Source organism: Falco rusticolus, chromosome 1 (genome assembly GCF_015220075.1).
Source record: "Falco rusticolus isolate bFalRus1 chromosome 1, bFalRus1.pri, whole genome shotgun sequence".
Classification (NCBI taxonomy): Eukaryota; Metazoa; Chordata; class Aves; order Falconiformes; family Falconidae; genus Falco; species Falco rusticolus.
Genome location: NC_051187.1, coordinates 124,620,499 through 124,637,492, shown reverse-complemented (window position 1 = coordinate 124,637,492; position 16,994 = coordinate 124,620,499). Strand labels below are relative to the sequence as shown.

The window sequence follows — 16,994 nt, the reverse complement described above, 5'->3', positions numbered from 1 at the left end:
CAGTCCTTTCTAAGCATCTGTAAGAGATGGTTAGAATGAACAGCTAGCATAGATTCATAAAGAACAATTCAGACCTACCCTATCTCTTGAAAAAATACTGCAGCAGGCCTTAAGGGGAAGAAGAGTTACAATATAACTTGAATTTACTAAACTGCAGTTTTGGTATCTCACATAGCATTCTCTTAAGCAAGCTAGGGAACTGTGGTGTAGATAAGACTGGTCTAAAGTTAGCATACAACATTTTTGGGGAAGAAAAAAAGTTTTTTATTTATTCACAGTCCTTCTTTTCCTTAGTAACTAGGGGTGCAGGAGGACTGTAATACCATAAGAGTCTGTACTGGGTCTAAGGTTATTCCATAACTTTGTTGGTAGTTTCAGTCTTAGGTTAGATGGCACTCTTGCTGCAGTCATATTAGAAGGCAGAACTCAAGTTCAAAATAATCACAATAAATTCCAGAAACAATAGAAAATAATAGACATACAGTTTGGTAAGAACAAGTACAGACACTAAGCAGGAGTAATTAACTGTACAAATACAAGATGAGGAATCCCCTCTAATGCTTCAGGAAATAATATAGGGACAGTATATTCACCGTGCCATACCGTTATATGTGTAGTTGGTTCCGGATTTTTTGCTTTCTTACTGAAGTGTTTGCCCTCTCTTCGTATTGGTGATAGCAGAGCTCAAGGAATGTTGAAATGCCTGGTAGGTGTCCTTTGGCAGATCTGAAAACATGTAATGCCTCTATCACCCTTTATGAATTTGAGGCATGGCATACTACTTTCTACCTACCCGTTTACAGGGTTGATAGTCCGTGGCAAAGTAACAAAGGGTAGAATATCTGAAACTTCTAAACCACGATCAAGTAGAGCTCTTTCTCCACAGATCTTTCGGAGTGTAATGTGTAAGCATCCAGTAAAAAACCCCAAACTTGTAGGATCAAGTTATCTTAAATTTTCAAAAAGGACAAACAATACAATGTATCTAATTATTGATAGTTCATGAAATGATTAAAGAAGACTTAGAATTGGGTTTAATTAACCTAGGAAATGAGAAGAATGAGGATAGGTGTAGTGGAATGAAGCTGGGTGAATTACCATTGATAATATACAACTGTGGGCTGGCTTCAGGGGCAGCGAGTTGGCCGATATAGATAAGGTGCAGGTGTGGCTGGTTCTGTTAAGATGTTGGGCAGCCAATGAAAAGACAGCAGCTGAGGAAGAGAGGGGAGGAAGAAGCAGAGAGAAGAGAAAGAGTGAACCCTGGATGAGGAGAGACTAGGAGAAGGCAGCAGAGGGACTGGCATGAAGGGTATGCTGGTATGTGATGGTAAAAGACCTTGTTGCAGCTTGATAGTTTGGAGAGTGCTGTGACAGATATGTATATATAAAACTGAAAAAGGACATCAGCATAAACTGCTGTCTCTGGTTTAGATATGACAAGAAGTAGCAGGGTTTAATTTGCAGCAAAGCCTAGATGCAAAAGTTAAGAAAAAAAGGTATTAGAAAAGTGAAAATGGTTAACTCCTGGGGTAGATTTTTTTTATCTGGAGAATAGTCCAGCTTTGACTTAAGAGAAATTAAACTGGCACTTGTCAGTACTGTTTTAACTGTGAAGCAAGATACAGTTGAACCCTTCTTCCTATAAGTAACCTTATAAAGATCCTCTTTATGCCTTATTCCTATCACTTCAAAAGTCACTTTCTGCAGAGTATGCAAAATAGGAACCAGGAGAAGAAATAGAAGTGGCAGCTTCTATTTCTACTGAAAGAACAAATAAAGATTATTAATTAATTATACTGTTAAAGTAAACATATCTCTTTATTTCATGTATTCTGTATGGTACAGTTGTTCTGCATGCTGAATGGAAACCTGGTTGTGCTGTTTTGGAAGGCTGGACTGGTTCCCTCAGTGGTTGTTATGTTTCTTCTCTCAGGCCACCAGATGGCTGTTTAGGTGTAATGGTAACAGCTGTTTGATTCTACTTGCCAGCCTTGAAACTGAAGAACTCTGGAATCACTTGGGTACTACAGGATTAAACAAAGACAAAATTTAAGTGTTTGTCTTCTATAATGTGGTAATTGCATGATGATGACTAATGGTACAGATTTTGCAGTAAATTATCTCTCAACATATTCTTACTACTTATTTCTAATAATTTGGTTTATTTTCTATAGGTATTTGTACTTACTCTGTACTGGTCATTTCCTAGGTGTATCTACAGAAAGACAGAAAATTAATCAGAGGAACAGAACACTCTCTGGATTTTCTTCCGATGTGCAGACTACACTGATTGAAGTATTGAATCCATTTCCAGCACCGCCTTCCTGTAAGTAGGCTCAATCAGTGTGAAACACATGGTATAAAATTTTGTTGGGTTCCAGGGTGATTCAGTACTCTACAAGGAAATTTGCTAATTTAGTATTCTGTCAGAGAATCACTGCCATATATTTATGTCCACACATAAGAAAGAACAGTGGAGGCATATCTGTCAGAGGATGCTTAAAGCCATCACATTGTCTTTTCTGAAATTCAGGTTGAAAAAGGAAAGTCAAGAGTCACAGACACTATTATCCAGTTTTCAGAGATGATAACTCTGTACCCTATGGGAAATGTAGCAATGAATTTATAAGGCAGGAAATGCAAGAAATAGAGTTGCAATATGAAGGGGCTATAAGTGTAGCTGTATTTGCTTTGTTCTTATCACCACCTCTCTATGTTACTAACAACCAATCATAATATCTTCAAGCTTTTAGATTAGTATTATTTGGTAGCACAGCTTTACAACCTCAGCACTAACAGACATAGCATACACTTATTGCCCATGGTTACTCCTGGTTATGTGCCTCACAGTTAATATTGAGGGACACAGAAAGATAATTCTGAGATAGTCAGAATGACAGTCAATGAGTTTGTTATGATTAGTACATATTGCATATTTGTTCAGTTGCATTTTATCACACTGCTACAACCTGAGATATAAACCTCCTTATTGTTATGGGAGTTAATGGCTATTTTGAATTCACAAAGCATCCAGGTGTATAAATTTAGGTCTTCAGTTATTTGTAGCAAGTATTTGAGTCGGCATACTAGTTTTCTGGATTCAGAGTTATTAGATTTTACATACAAAATAACACCATGAAGGTTTTGTGATTAACTGGGGGGTGGGGGAAGAGAGAGACTGTTGTAATGGCTTATTTGATAGGTTGTCATTTTCTATGGCTGAGATGCATAGACTTGCAAATTCTTCTAGATGACAAAAACATACTGTATTGATTAGGGGATAATATACATATAATCTTTGTAAATTTGACTCCTTGAAATAATTGCAATGCAGACATTGATGCTAACTGGAATATTCAGTGCAAAGGAACTAAAATATGGGTCCAAAGTTATGAAACGAGAATTTTTATTGTATTGAGCATGTAACACTGTCAGGATCAAACAGCATAATTCCTGCAGTTTATTTTCTGTCGTATAATGATATCTGCATCTACTGAAAGGCTATTAAATATGCAGTAGTATTGTAAGTTGTTTTGTATGATTTTTTTGCTTGAAGTTGACTTTTTGCAGGGATCTAGGGATTGTAGCTTGCCATCTGTTGCTTAAATCTCTACATTTCCATTGCACTGAATGGATAGTCTTTTTAGCCTGGCTTCATGATTTAGCGATAGGAAGTGATGCTTATGATATCAGGCAGTGTAAGGTTATATTAGCGCTCATTTGTTTGTAACTGCACTCATTACGTTTGAACCTTCTGTGTGTGGCATTTTAAAAGATGGAAAGGTCTCGATACTATGTTTTCTAAAACTTACATGGAAATGCATGGCTGAGCAGAGGAGAGGGAGTCATGTCCTGACTGTCTATACTGTGAGTTCAAACATTACCTTTGTTGTGGGTGAAACTTCAGACAGAGTTTAACGCTTACAGACTAAAAGCATTCAAATACAGGTTGAAAATTTGTCAGAAACAAAGTATCGCATGTTTTCTTAGTGAAATTCCTTGCTTCCAACAGCTATGATAAGCAGTGTTTACAGAACTTTCAGCTTGGATACTCAAAACCTGATGCCCCCTGCAGAAGGCTGACGTTATTTATAAACACATGGAGATGTAGCTGAAGGAACTGAGCTCCATATAATGCCAGAGTACAGTCAAGTGAATTAAATGGTTACCTCTTGTTCTCAGCTTTCTGTTTGGTGTTTTAGGTATGTTTGTAATACTTCAGCATGCTTTTAATGGCAGAGCTGTTTTCCGGTGGTAACCATTTATGTATGCAATAATTGAAGTTCATACAAAAAAGCATAGTTCAATTTACCTGAACATGTAAATTGGCTCGTATTAGTTGCTTGTGTGTGACTGGTACAGCAGTATTCAACATGATAAGTTAGGAAGTGTACAGTAATTGACACATAATAATATTGAAACAAATTGTCTAATACATTAATTTCTTGGACAAAACTGGATCGATTTTAATTTGTCAAATTCTGTACTGCGCTCTCATTGAAGTGAAAGTATATTTATTAAAACAGCAGTGACTGTGAAGTCTGGTGTGTTAAAATTTGATAATTTCTTTTGTCAAAGAATCAAATCATGAGATTAACTCAGAAGTTGTTAAATTTAAAGTGCAAGGTAGTGGGAACACAAAAATGCTTTACGATGAGTTTTTGTCAATCTGTATAATTTTTCAGTTAAGCAGTCATAAATCAAGGAATATTGTATTTTTTGAGGCTCATTAAAGAGACATTATACATTAGAATAGTGAAGCAGTCAGCATAATGAAATGATGAATGCCTATAACTATCTGTATGTAAATGATGTGAGACAGATTTGCTGGTGCTACAGAGGAGAATAACAATCTATTTGACAGTTCCCTGTAGGTGCTACTTCTGGATACAAGTGACAGATGTTGAATGTAAACCTCTTCAACAGCAAGCACTTATTAGCACTCAGTGGGGAAAAAATGGCAATATAGAATAAGACAAATAGCAGATAATGCCATTTAAATAACTTTGTTCTTACAAAGCTTTATTGCCAATGCATTAAAATCTGGGAGGTCGGTTTTGTTGTTTGTTTTTCATTGACTGAGATTAGGTAAGAGAACATTTTGGAATTTAGAAATTTGTAATTTGAAACATTTAAGAAAATTAACTCAATATTATGGGAACTCTTGATGGAAAATATATGTATGTGCCCTTTCATCACCAAACTTTTTAATGAAAAGTTATTTGGTAAATATTTATCAAATCATTATTATCTGTGATAAATGTCAGTACTGTGTGTGTGCTGCCATTACTCGATTTACTAAATTACTTTTAACTGTTTCCTTCCCCCCCCCCCCCCTCTTTTCCCATGACAGAATGGAAAACTGTTTGTCTCTCAGATTTGTAACTTTAATGGATAAAGGGCAGAAGTAATTAATGAAACAAGGTTAACAATAGCAAATACTTTTTAGGATATCTTATGGTTTTATTTCTAGGCCGTTTGTCACAGTCCTAGCCTGAGATGCTACTCCTAGAAGTATAAAATATGTGAAATTCACAATTGGTAATAATCCAACTCTTCAACTGAGATCAGCATTAAAGTAGTTTAGAAGACTATAAAAAAACCCCACTTGATTTATTTCTTATCCTACTTTGTAATAGATTAGGTTAGGGATTTATATTTCTTTAAAGTATGAATCTAGACACATGGATTGATTTTTCAAATTGTCAAAGCTTACTTTAAAGCTTTTTCTTTTTTTGAGATAGCCTATCCTTAATATTTTATTTTCAATCTGCCAGCCAAACTACTGCTTGAAAGGTAGAGATCGCACCAATGCTGAGTGATGCAGTATCTACATGTTTAGATTTCATATGGCCTTATGTCTTCTAGTATGATGAAATCTGTGACACTATTTGTGCTTTTTCTTTGTTATCTCTTGTCAACTGTTAAAGCTACCTTGTGTTGCTTGCACTAAATCTCTTGGGAACTTGGTGTTTCATTGCACCACTGCAGATTTGTAATCCCCTTTCATGGTGTTAAATTATCAGTCACATATGCATTGTGTCTGACTTACTGGACATGTTTATTGTTCCCCTGGCTACTGTGCTTGCTAATTTGTTTCTTTATTGCTTTGCCTTGAGTTAGGGAATACTCACCCTCTGTCCTGTGAATTCTTAAAAAGAATAGCTAAAGTTCATTCCTATGTATTTTTTGCTATTAGTTCTCACTGTTGCAATTCAAATCCAGGTGATTTTCCTCATGTAGCTCTTGATCTATGTTCATGTAGAACAGCTGAGGTTCAATAATGTAGAATGTGAGTATCATCTCAATGGGGAGAGTAAAGACAGATTTTATGAGATGATATAAGCCATAATCTGTGATTGTAACATATTTCACACATAGAAGGACTTTTTTTGGAAGTAAAGAGAAGTTCATAAGTCCAGGAAATGTATTTTGATCCTATTAACCTAGCCTCTTTAAATGATCACAGGGCTTAAAACTATTGGTGAATTTTATCTCCTCTTTGCAACACAAGAGTTATAAATGGGAGGTACTTAGTCACATTTAGATAGAAGAGCTTCCTGTGCATCTACTGGCTCAACATTTACTCAGTTTCCTTCTATTCCTCTTCTGTTCTCAGCTGCCCTATAATCTCTCTTATGTGAGATACCACAAATTTTTTAAAAACTGTTTTGCCTATCTGGTTGAGCAGACCTCTGAAATATGTTGAAGAAAGTGAAAACATCTAACATCTATCTTTACATGACAAATCAACAGAATTGGTCCATGTGCTGTACCTTAAAAAAACCCATAAATCAGCAACAAGTGTTCTATAGAAACTTCCTAAAATTATTTTTAGTAATAGTATATTTTTAAATATTTGTAATTTAATAATTTAAAATAGTGTATATTTATGTAATATAAATACATAAAATACAAATTGTCTATAATTTAAAGAATAATAATAGCAAAAACTATAAACGTTAATAATAGTTTGAATATTCTTATAACCCAAAACAGAAGAACGAAAACGGCCTTTTTCTTTCAACAATTTAGAGCTTTCATGATGCCAAACACAGCAACTGGGTTCAGAGATCACTGCATCTGAAATTAAATTCTGTCTGTCCCTCTGAGATTGGTACTATATGATCCTGTACGTTCCTATATGACACAGTATACATTGTGAGAAATTATTCTTTTACTGGCATTTCTGGTGACAACATTTATTTGATGAGTCAATGCTTAAAAGTTATTAATCTGTTAACTATATTTTGGTATAAAATGTATTACTTATAGACTGTATAGACTATGCATAGTGTCTAAATATATGTAGGTATACACAGTATATACATACCTATAAATATAGACTGCAGAAATATTTATTATATTTTGATTTTTAGGAAAATAACTAAAGGTTAATTTACAGTATAATGTAACTGCTTGTAGTACTTTGACAAAATTACTTTGAAATTATTCATTGAACTTCTTTGGCTAATCAGAAAGCATACTGAAACATAAATGTTTCATTACCTCATTACCTTTGCTTAGTGTAAATAATAAATATAATACAATGACATTTATGTAAACTGCTGAAGAATGATGCATTTTTTTTTTTTCAAATGTAAGTCAAATCACCAAGGAAAAACCATAATAAAGAAAATTAAAATGAAAATACATGTATATGTTAGATTAAGACTTACTGCACTGCCATTGCATTTTAAAATTGATTTACTTCTCAGTTAAACTAGACTACTTGAGTAATTATTAACTAAGCTTAACATTAGATCTCATCAGCATTATTTCTTTTTATATTGGTTAAATCAGACTGGTAATCTACAAATAGTTAGAATTATAATTTCAAATCTAATGTCTTTGTCAGTTATATTTATCTGAATGTATGACTTCATTAATTGCAAAAAAATGAAAATCTCTTGGGTATTGTTTCCCTTGCTTAAAGAAATCCCTTTGCAGAATGTAATAAGGAAGTGCTACGATGCTCATCCAACTATTCAGCTATTTTTTGTTTGAGCTGGATAATAAATTTAAATGATATTGAATGATAGCTGTACGAGCTGAGTTCTGCTGTGTAAATGTGCCAGAAGAGTACAAAATTAAAATATAAACCCATGATACAATAATGTTTCATTAATGCCTACTTCAAGTAATCAAATAGTTAAACTATTTTTTGTAATCTGTAATTTTTGCTAGTGGCAATATTTTTACACAATAATACTTGGGGTTAACAGAACTGCTACAAACAAAGGGATTGTGGATTTGTCAAACATGAAAACAAAGAGGTTTCATGAGCCCATTCCAGAAGGCCTGGCCTCTCTTCAGGTTTTACAGAAAACGTGTAGAATTTTGCTTGGATAAGGGCATTCTGTTTGAACTGAAACCTCAATCTTCACAAGTGGTGTCAAAATAAAGAATAACAGTGCTCAAATGGGAAAAAGGGTGAGGGAAGGGGAAACCTGTCTTCAGGCAACCTGTTAAACAGTTGTATTGGATACATTTTCTTTATTTAATTGGTTCTATTACATATCATTACAATCCACAAATACAGACCTATGTATGGATCTGCTCATACATAGTGTCTGTGTTTGGGTTTTAATTTTTAGTTTTGAGATCAAACTGAAAAGAAAATCATACATATTCAGCAATAGATCCCAGTCATGCAGTGCTGTCCGGCTGCAGGGGGCCTACACATCAATCTAGACGAGAGTTCTCCTTGGACAGAAAGCTGAAAACTGTTCTTTGGTTGTCCCAACGTACAAGCTTAATTTTAGGGTAAAAATGAAAGGAGACTCATAGGGATTGGTTTGTTCACTGATGATTTCAAGATTTGATACCCCAGCAGCAGGAGTCACTGTAAATTGCCATTCTCTCCCATTTGTCAGTCTGTGCTTTGTCTTTTTAATGTGGGACACACTTTTAGAACTTCATTGCGATAGATGAAAGTTAGGAGAAGACTATGGAAAATAAGGATATGGAAATGAGTGTTAGTTTTATCTTAAGGCTTTTGGAGATTTCAAGAGTACAATGTATCTTTAGTAGTCCCAAAACAGTCTTTTGTTTTTCCATTTTGATATGTAGAAGAATTTTTGCCATAGTGGCTTTTTGTGGAGAGAAAATAGAAAGACAAAAAGATTTATGACTGTTACTGAAGATGCTGTGGGCTGAGCAATTGGATTGCAACATATTCTAGTTTCCTCTTTAGCCATTGTAAAAATTTTGACATTCAAAACTGAGGCTGAAGGTGAAGGACTGTGGGGAAGGCAAGAACTACAATTATAAGGAAATGCAAGAAAACAGTAGAAAAGAATAAACAATGGAGAAAGTATGACTTTGGACACCATTGAAGAGGATGAGATGAAAGGATGCTTGAAAGGGAGAAAGATAATGAGAGAGAACTTATTTTTTCCATCTTAATTTTAGAGGCTGCCATAACCTAAGGCAAACTGTTTGACATTGCAAAGCAGAAGCAATTATCTGTTTTACTGAAATGATTTTCACCTGAAAGGGATGGAAATTAGAAAATGAAAAGGTGAAAAAACTGGCATAAGAATACTGTACTAGAGAGTATATATTTAAGTGAATCCAAATGAGATACATAATTTGGTAGCAACAGTAGCAAAACTGACATAAATACTATTTTTCTAAAAATATCTTCAAATATAATTAATGATATAGATGTATCTATTTTATGTCCTTCTATATTTACCTGTCTATACATCCATTTTTATAGATTGGTGTGTACACATTAGTAACAGAGTTTCATTACCCTCATTCATCTTTCTCTGGGGAAAAAAAATCCAAAACTTTAACAAAGTTTTTTCTCTTCACAATTGCATTTTATCATTATATCTGAGTGATAAACCTGTCATAGTCCCCTTTGATGCCAAAACGGCACAGAGTAAGTGCTCAGAAACGAATTTTGTCTTTAAGCATCAAAGGTATTTATTTCGTGCAACGTTGGGGAGCTAGCTGGTTCGCATCAGACAAACTAGCTCCAAAGTTTTCAGTGAAAAGTTAGGTAATTTACACAGATTTCCTGAGATGTTATGACATCTTTATGTACATACTCATTTGATTTTGACACCTAATCATTCTGTTCACAATAGGTGCGATCTAGGTGGAGTAAACCTTTCAACCTTCTTTGTTCAACGATTTCCTGACTCTTGGTCTCCTTGTCTCCTTCAGGTGCCCACCTTATCTTTTCTAATTATGCAGAGCACCTTCCTTTAACATTGTCAGTGGTACATTCCTTTAACATCATCAGTGGAACCTTTTCTTATTCAAAGACCTATTCTTGTCATTCAGAGTATGTACCTTTAACATCATCAGTGGAACCTTTCCTAATTATTCAGAGTACATTCCTTTCTCAATACAGAGCATTGCCCAGAGCATTGTCCCAAACTCATCCTGACCAATCTTTTTAAGACCTTGTTCTGTTTCACCTTGCCACATGTTCCTGTAGTAGCCTAAATACCTCACTTTTCCTCCCTCTTATCTACTGCCCCAGACAAAGCTAGGTTGAATAAATACAGACTTTTAGATGTTTTGAAAATAATTTGAGAGGGTAGACAAGAAGACAAAATTAGCTTAAATTAAAATGAAAAATATAACCTTTTTATTTTTAAGAGGAGTAGAATTAGCCTCTTCGACTTATTGGAACATTAAAGAGTTTGCACAAATTATTTTAAGAAAAAGTAGTTTTAGATGACACAAGATTCTGGAGTGAGTAGTTTACATAAACTCCCTGCTAGCTATTTTTTATTGTAGTAGATTTATTTCTATAGTAATTGGCTGAAGAAAACTTCTGTTTTGTGTTTGAGAGGATTTAATTCTTCATTTTCCTCTAGAGTAACCATGTGGCTGCACTTTTTTTTCTGGATGAGGGTAGTAAAATTTTCCTAAATCCTGTATGTTTGCTACTCTATGGTTAAAGCTTAATTTTTTAATGGAGTATAATCAATAATAAATATTAATGCTGCTAGTAGTTAGTGTCCATATGTTATAATATCTCTATGTTAGTATCTACCAATTTTTGAAAGTGAAGACAAAAGCTTGGGAACAAAAACTGAATAGACTTTCCTAGGATGCCATTAGTTTAAAATGAAAGGTTAATTTCTGACCTTTCTTGGATTGTGTCTATTGAGGATAGAAGAACTGATAGGTCTTTGTTCCTCCTGCTGTGTAAAGCAATACAAACAGAATGAAAACACGACTCAGCATCATAAGTAACTACAAAAAAAAAAGAAAAAAAAAAAAACACACAAAAGATCTATTTCCTGATCTCCACCCTCATTCATTTAAGTCTTGAAAAATAATTTAACAGTGTGGTGATGGTCTTCCAAGGATAACAATAATCCTAGATAAATTTTCTCTCTGTCACTGCATTTCTCTATCTTTTCAGATCACTATTGTGTCATTTTTATTGCTAAGCGGATAATATATAAATATTTGAACAGGCTGCTCAGACCTACTGACTAAAAACCAGAGCTGAATATTTCTAGTTGTGGCAAAGGTTCCTTAGTCTCTTGTCCTGTTTCCTTACAGACAGGTTATAAGCATTATTACTATTTCAGTTTCACAAGTTCATTCGTGGAACTTCCTTTCCTAAACGTTCTGTTCCTTCTAAATATATATTTGCTTATAGGAAAGCTAGTAGAAAATGGAGATTTCTGCCTTACGGCCAACAAAATCTTGGATTAAATGGTTGGTAAAGGTATCTGTCAGAAATTGCTACTATCTACAGTCTGCTATATGAAGATTCTAAAGAAGAAGTCAGTATAATAAAAATGTATGACAGCTCTAATGATGTCTATCACTTGGGTTTCAGTAAAGACTTTACACCATAAAAGATCTGCAAGAGAGAAGGGAAAAGCAGTTAATATGACTAACATATTCATAAATGATTTTAAGAGCAAAACTTATTTCTTAACAGAGTTGGAAACATAAGAGGTAAGATCATGATAAGGAATAATTTGAAGTTTTATAAAGTAAACAAAAATACAAAAAGCTGTTAGGACCAATGGAATTTTGTGGATGTTAAAGTTGAGAACGCTGTGTTTTATAACATGGTATAGGTTAAACACTAATACAAACATTAATTTCATACTGTATATAGCGTGTATGTGTGTCCATATAGATTTAAAATCACTTTCTCTGTGGTGAGATTTGTTTTATGAGATAGGAAATAACACCAATCATGCAAGAAAATATTGAGGTAGTGAGTTGTATTACTGTTACTGCAACAGACAAAACCAGGAATAATTCAACCCCACAAGCTTCCCATAATTGATTTGATATCTTGAAGATAAAAATAAAATTTTTGAAAGTTCATTATCAGAAACTACATTAAAGAAAAAATTGGTTGGTTTTTGTTTTGATTTTCTGTTCTCCATATGTGCCTATCATTTTAATGAAAGACTTAGCTTAAGTTCCACAATCCTGTAGGGACATGGAAACTTATCAATATTTCTGATTTCACTTTGTATTATAACTGTTTTGTATAAACTACTTTGACATCTGACACTACCACTTCTCGAGCAGTTTTTCCAGTTGTTAGCAGCAAGATAGGAGCTCTCATCCTGTGTTAATGCTAAGCCATTTAATAAACAAAGTAGGTTCTCCTCTTGCATAGTCCTGTATGTTTCACTAGAAGGATAATTATTACTTTCATATTACTTTTTGGTGATGTAAGGATGAACACATATGTGTAGCGACATTGAGGCATGACAGTATGTATATGCACATGTGTACATGTAGGTACTGTTTCATTTGTTTTTCATTTAGAATGTAAATAGGGCATGAACAAAAAATAACATTATATCTCCAGCTAATTATGCCGTAAGTGGTGGAATCAGATTTTTTTCTTGTATGTATTTTGGGTTTTTTTTGTATTTTACTGCATTTTTTAACACATCTAATTAAAATCTAACTCTGATTTCATTGGGACCTGTTCACTTGAAAGTGTAAATCACACTGATTCATATGTACCTGTTTACATAACATAGTATGTATAATACTGTTTCTTAGAATTCAGTAAGACACTGTTATCTTGAACAATAATCAATTAACAGAGCTATACAACATGTATCACACATTGGCTCATCATGAGAGATATTGCTACAGCTTCTCACTACGCTTGGCTTAGTGCACCCATACAGTTTTTGTAAATTCTGTTAGTTTACAATTGTGTGTTTTAAGAGTCAGACCTAAGGCACTCTTACTATTTTCCCTTGATCATTGCACTTGAAAAACTGGTCTTGGTGAAGTCCTTGTCAAAATTAACTGTTTATAGACAGTTGTTTCTTAGTTCTTCAAAACAATTCCTTTTCTCCTCTTTCTCCTGCACTTCAAATTTGTGATGTTTTGAAGTTTTTAAATTTCTCAAGCATTAAGTTATTAAAATGCCTGTAAATGTTACATATTTCAAGTTGTAACAGAAAACTTCAAATGACTGCAGAATCTGTGGACAGTTATCAAATTTATTTGAATATAAAAAAATCACTATAATTGGCACTGCAAAATTTTTCTGGTAGTGCTGGCCTACTGGGATATACTACATAGCTTTCTCTTCTGCCTGATGATTGTCTGGGCAGGATAATGGACCAAATTAATTACTAAGATTTCCTCCAGACCCATTTTCTATGGTTCATTTTCATGGTCTTTTCAGGCAAGAATATAACCATTCAGAAAGTACCACTGAGTTGCAAAATCTAAAACTGACTATAAAATGGTTGATTTAATATAGATGGATAAAGCATTTGCATTTTATTAAAGAATAAATACTGCTGTAGTGCCATTTACTTTATAGTGTATACATTATTATCTATATTATATTAGTCAAACCAAAAATACCACATGCTTTAGGTCCTATTAGACCTCTTGGGAACAGGATAAGGGTTTTTGTCCAAATCAATGATTTGGAATTGTCAGTAAACTGAAGGGTAATAGCATTAGAATGCTAAGGAATAAGGAGGTGGTTAGATGGTACTGGCAGCCATTACTTCGGTGGCTTATTATTTGTAATTAAACACCACTTGCTCAGAAATTTGGAATTTTCAATCATTTCTTTCCCTTCAAGATTTGTTTTTTATGATAACAAGTGTTATTGTCTATTAAATTGTCAGCATTAATTATTAATCTGGTGACCTATAGATGCAACTTGTCAAAGTAGGAGATTGGAAAGACTGTATATAATTAAGTTACACATAATGTATTTCTACTTTTTTAATGTATTTGAGAGATTTCACACTTTTTTTTCTTCCTAATATTTTGTCAAAATAAGTCAATCACAATCTCATCCACACTCAGAACTGCCTGTACACAATGGTAGCAGAACAAATCTTAAAACCCACTCTCCATGGTTGTAACCCTTGCAAAATTTGGTTATCAGCCACTTATAGTGATTCTTTCTTGATGTATTTATACAAATTTTATACATAAATATATTATATAACTGTTCCAAAATGTGCTCATATAATACAGTCATATTTTCATGACATCATAAGGACTCTGATCCATCAAAAACCCCAACAGTATGTGTGGAATCAAGGCTTTAAAAATGAATCACCAGACAGGATATTTTAGTATACAAAAAATAGAGCATGGTAATAGTAGTAGCTGACCTACTGTTTTCTGTTTACATGCAGATCATAAGAATAAAATCAAATTGCATTGACAAGACATACATTTTACTTTTTCATGAGCTGAAAGTTCAAGTTTGTTTTCATTTTTGAGCATTTCAAATATTATCTATTTCTTCCTCAAATTAAATGTTCTTTGAAAGATGAGTTTAAATTTAAAAGATCTACATGTCTTGCTTTAAGTTTTTCCCAATATTTTATGACTAGAATTAAGATTTCAGATACTTTGGTAGAAGAGGCACAAAAGGAATCAATTAGCAGTATTAGACACAATTTCATAAAATTTTTTTCTTTATCCTTCTGTAACGCTAACCTTTATGTCCCAGTAGGGTACAATATGTTGTGTTTTCTAACCTGTCAGGATTAAACCATGCAGTCTACTTTTTGGAGAGAATTAGAAGTAGCTAAAGAACTGGGGGGGGGGGGGGGGCAGTTTGGTATAGACCAACAGAGTTTGTCCTTTTCGAGTGCTTCCCTGGCAAGTACCTACATTGAAAATTTTGAATTTTCATATTTTTGCAAGTGACATGCATTAAAATATACGTGCTCTAGGATATTAATCACTGCAGTGGTGATGTAAGGGTAGAACAAGCATTAGTGGGAAGAGGGAGTAATTAAAATCAGTCTTCTGTACTGGCATTTCATTACAAATAATCCACACATTTCTAATTTCAAAATTAGGATCTTCATCATTGTTTTGGACCTGTATGATAATGATGATACTGAAGTTGGCATTACCTACAACCTGTAGGAAAAGTTGTTAATCACAGTAGTATTTATAGACTTCCCTGCAACCGATATTTTACTTCCTATGGCATGGTATGTATGAGTCAAGTTCTGGGGCCTATCTGTGATGGCTCCCAATACAGCAAATAAGGATCAACAAAATAAAGTGTGTTACCCTCCCTGGAAAATTCAACAGACCTCTTTAAACCCTGTACAGCTTCTAAAGGGAGTTCCTCTTGTCTTATTGCTCAGGCTCCATTTTTTAGTTGAAACATATAACATATCTCTGTGTATGTATAAGATGAGGTAACTGTCTCTTTAGGGAGATTCTTCCAGCACAATGGAGTCTTACGATCTTCTCAAAGTGTGTCTGAGGAGGAAATGCAGGTTTAATGACAAGCAATTGCATCTTCAGGCTGTGCTTCATTATCTGTCACTTTTTCATCACTTCACATTAGATGATGACAGTTTGGGTGCAGTGCTATTATTGAAGGAGTTTCTTGGAGAGAATGTTTGATATTTGAATAATCAAAGAACTATACTGCAGCACCTTTTTTCTGAGAGATTGTGTGATTTTCATGTGAGGTGACCCAGTCCTTGATACTATGTTAGATCAAAATACATAATTTTTTTGATCTTTAAGATGAAAAAAGGCAATATTGTTTTGACGTTAGTATGTACTTATCCAATATCTTAAGTAAACATTGGTTATGATTATTTAGAAGCTGATAGCTCTAAGAAGAGAAATTAAATGTGAGATGTTTATAACTATATTTATACTGTATGGGGTTAATTAAATGAGAGGCAAAAAAGCCTTAAACTCAAGAATTTTAATACCTTAAAACTGGTCGTATTATGCTGTATATGCCATTTTAATCATGGAAAGCACATTATCATTTCATATGATTTGTATGTGCATATGCAATTTGTATAATTTCATGTGTGTACCTGTTTTTCACAGGCAGGATTAGACATAAAGTTTTAGCCTAGACACTGCTTCTTAAAAAGCAGAACCGTAGTTGACCTGACTGTACCTAACTAATGAGGTTAGGTGGTGATAGAACTTTCAGATACGTAGGCTGGCCCACGTATATCTTCACTTTACCTCTCTTGCTTGGTCAGAGGGGTCTAACTCATCTTGTCTCTAAAGAATTTATTTATGTTTCTTCTTTTTCTTTCAACTGTAAGTTTTAGTGTAAATACAGTTTTCTATGTGTATTTTAATAATGCAGCTTTATGTTTTCTACCACTAGGATTTGGTGATTTACAATAAAATATAACTAAATCTAAGTTAATGTTACCTAATGCTGCATCATCATGCTATTTAAAGTAGCACATATGACTATGGTAGAATTGGATGTTACTCCAGTTGGAATCTAATTGGAATAATAATTTTTGTAATTTGGAGGCTTGAGGAGTGAGGAGTAAAATTCCTGTTGTTGACCATCAGCCCTTACATGAGAGGTACAAGCATCATATTAACTACAGAAAATGTCTGGTTCTTTTCAGTGCTTCTAGGGTTATTTTTGGATCCTGCTTACGCAACATTCATATACATTGATGTTAAATATCAATTCCATTTGTCTTCTTTCAGTAACTATGTGTACTTCAAATATGGAAAGATTTGAAAGA

The 16,994-nt window shown here is 33.8% G+C and overlaps 1 long non-coding RNA gene across 1 annotated transcript in view; it reads left to right on the top strand.

Moving 5' to 3' along the window:
• Window positions 1-16,994, top strand: part of LOC119153207 — a 559,933-nt gene that overhangs the window by 57,726 nt on the left and 485,213 nt on the right. Inside the window, exon 2 of the long non-coding RNA XR_005106089.1 lies at window positions 2,213-2,329. This is a non-coding gene — a long non-coding RNA (uncharacterized LOC119153207). The remainder of the gene's footprint in view (window positions 1-2,212; window positions 2,330-16,994) is intronic.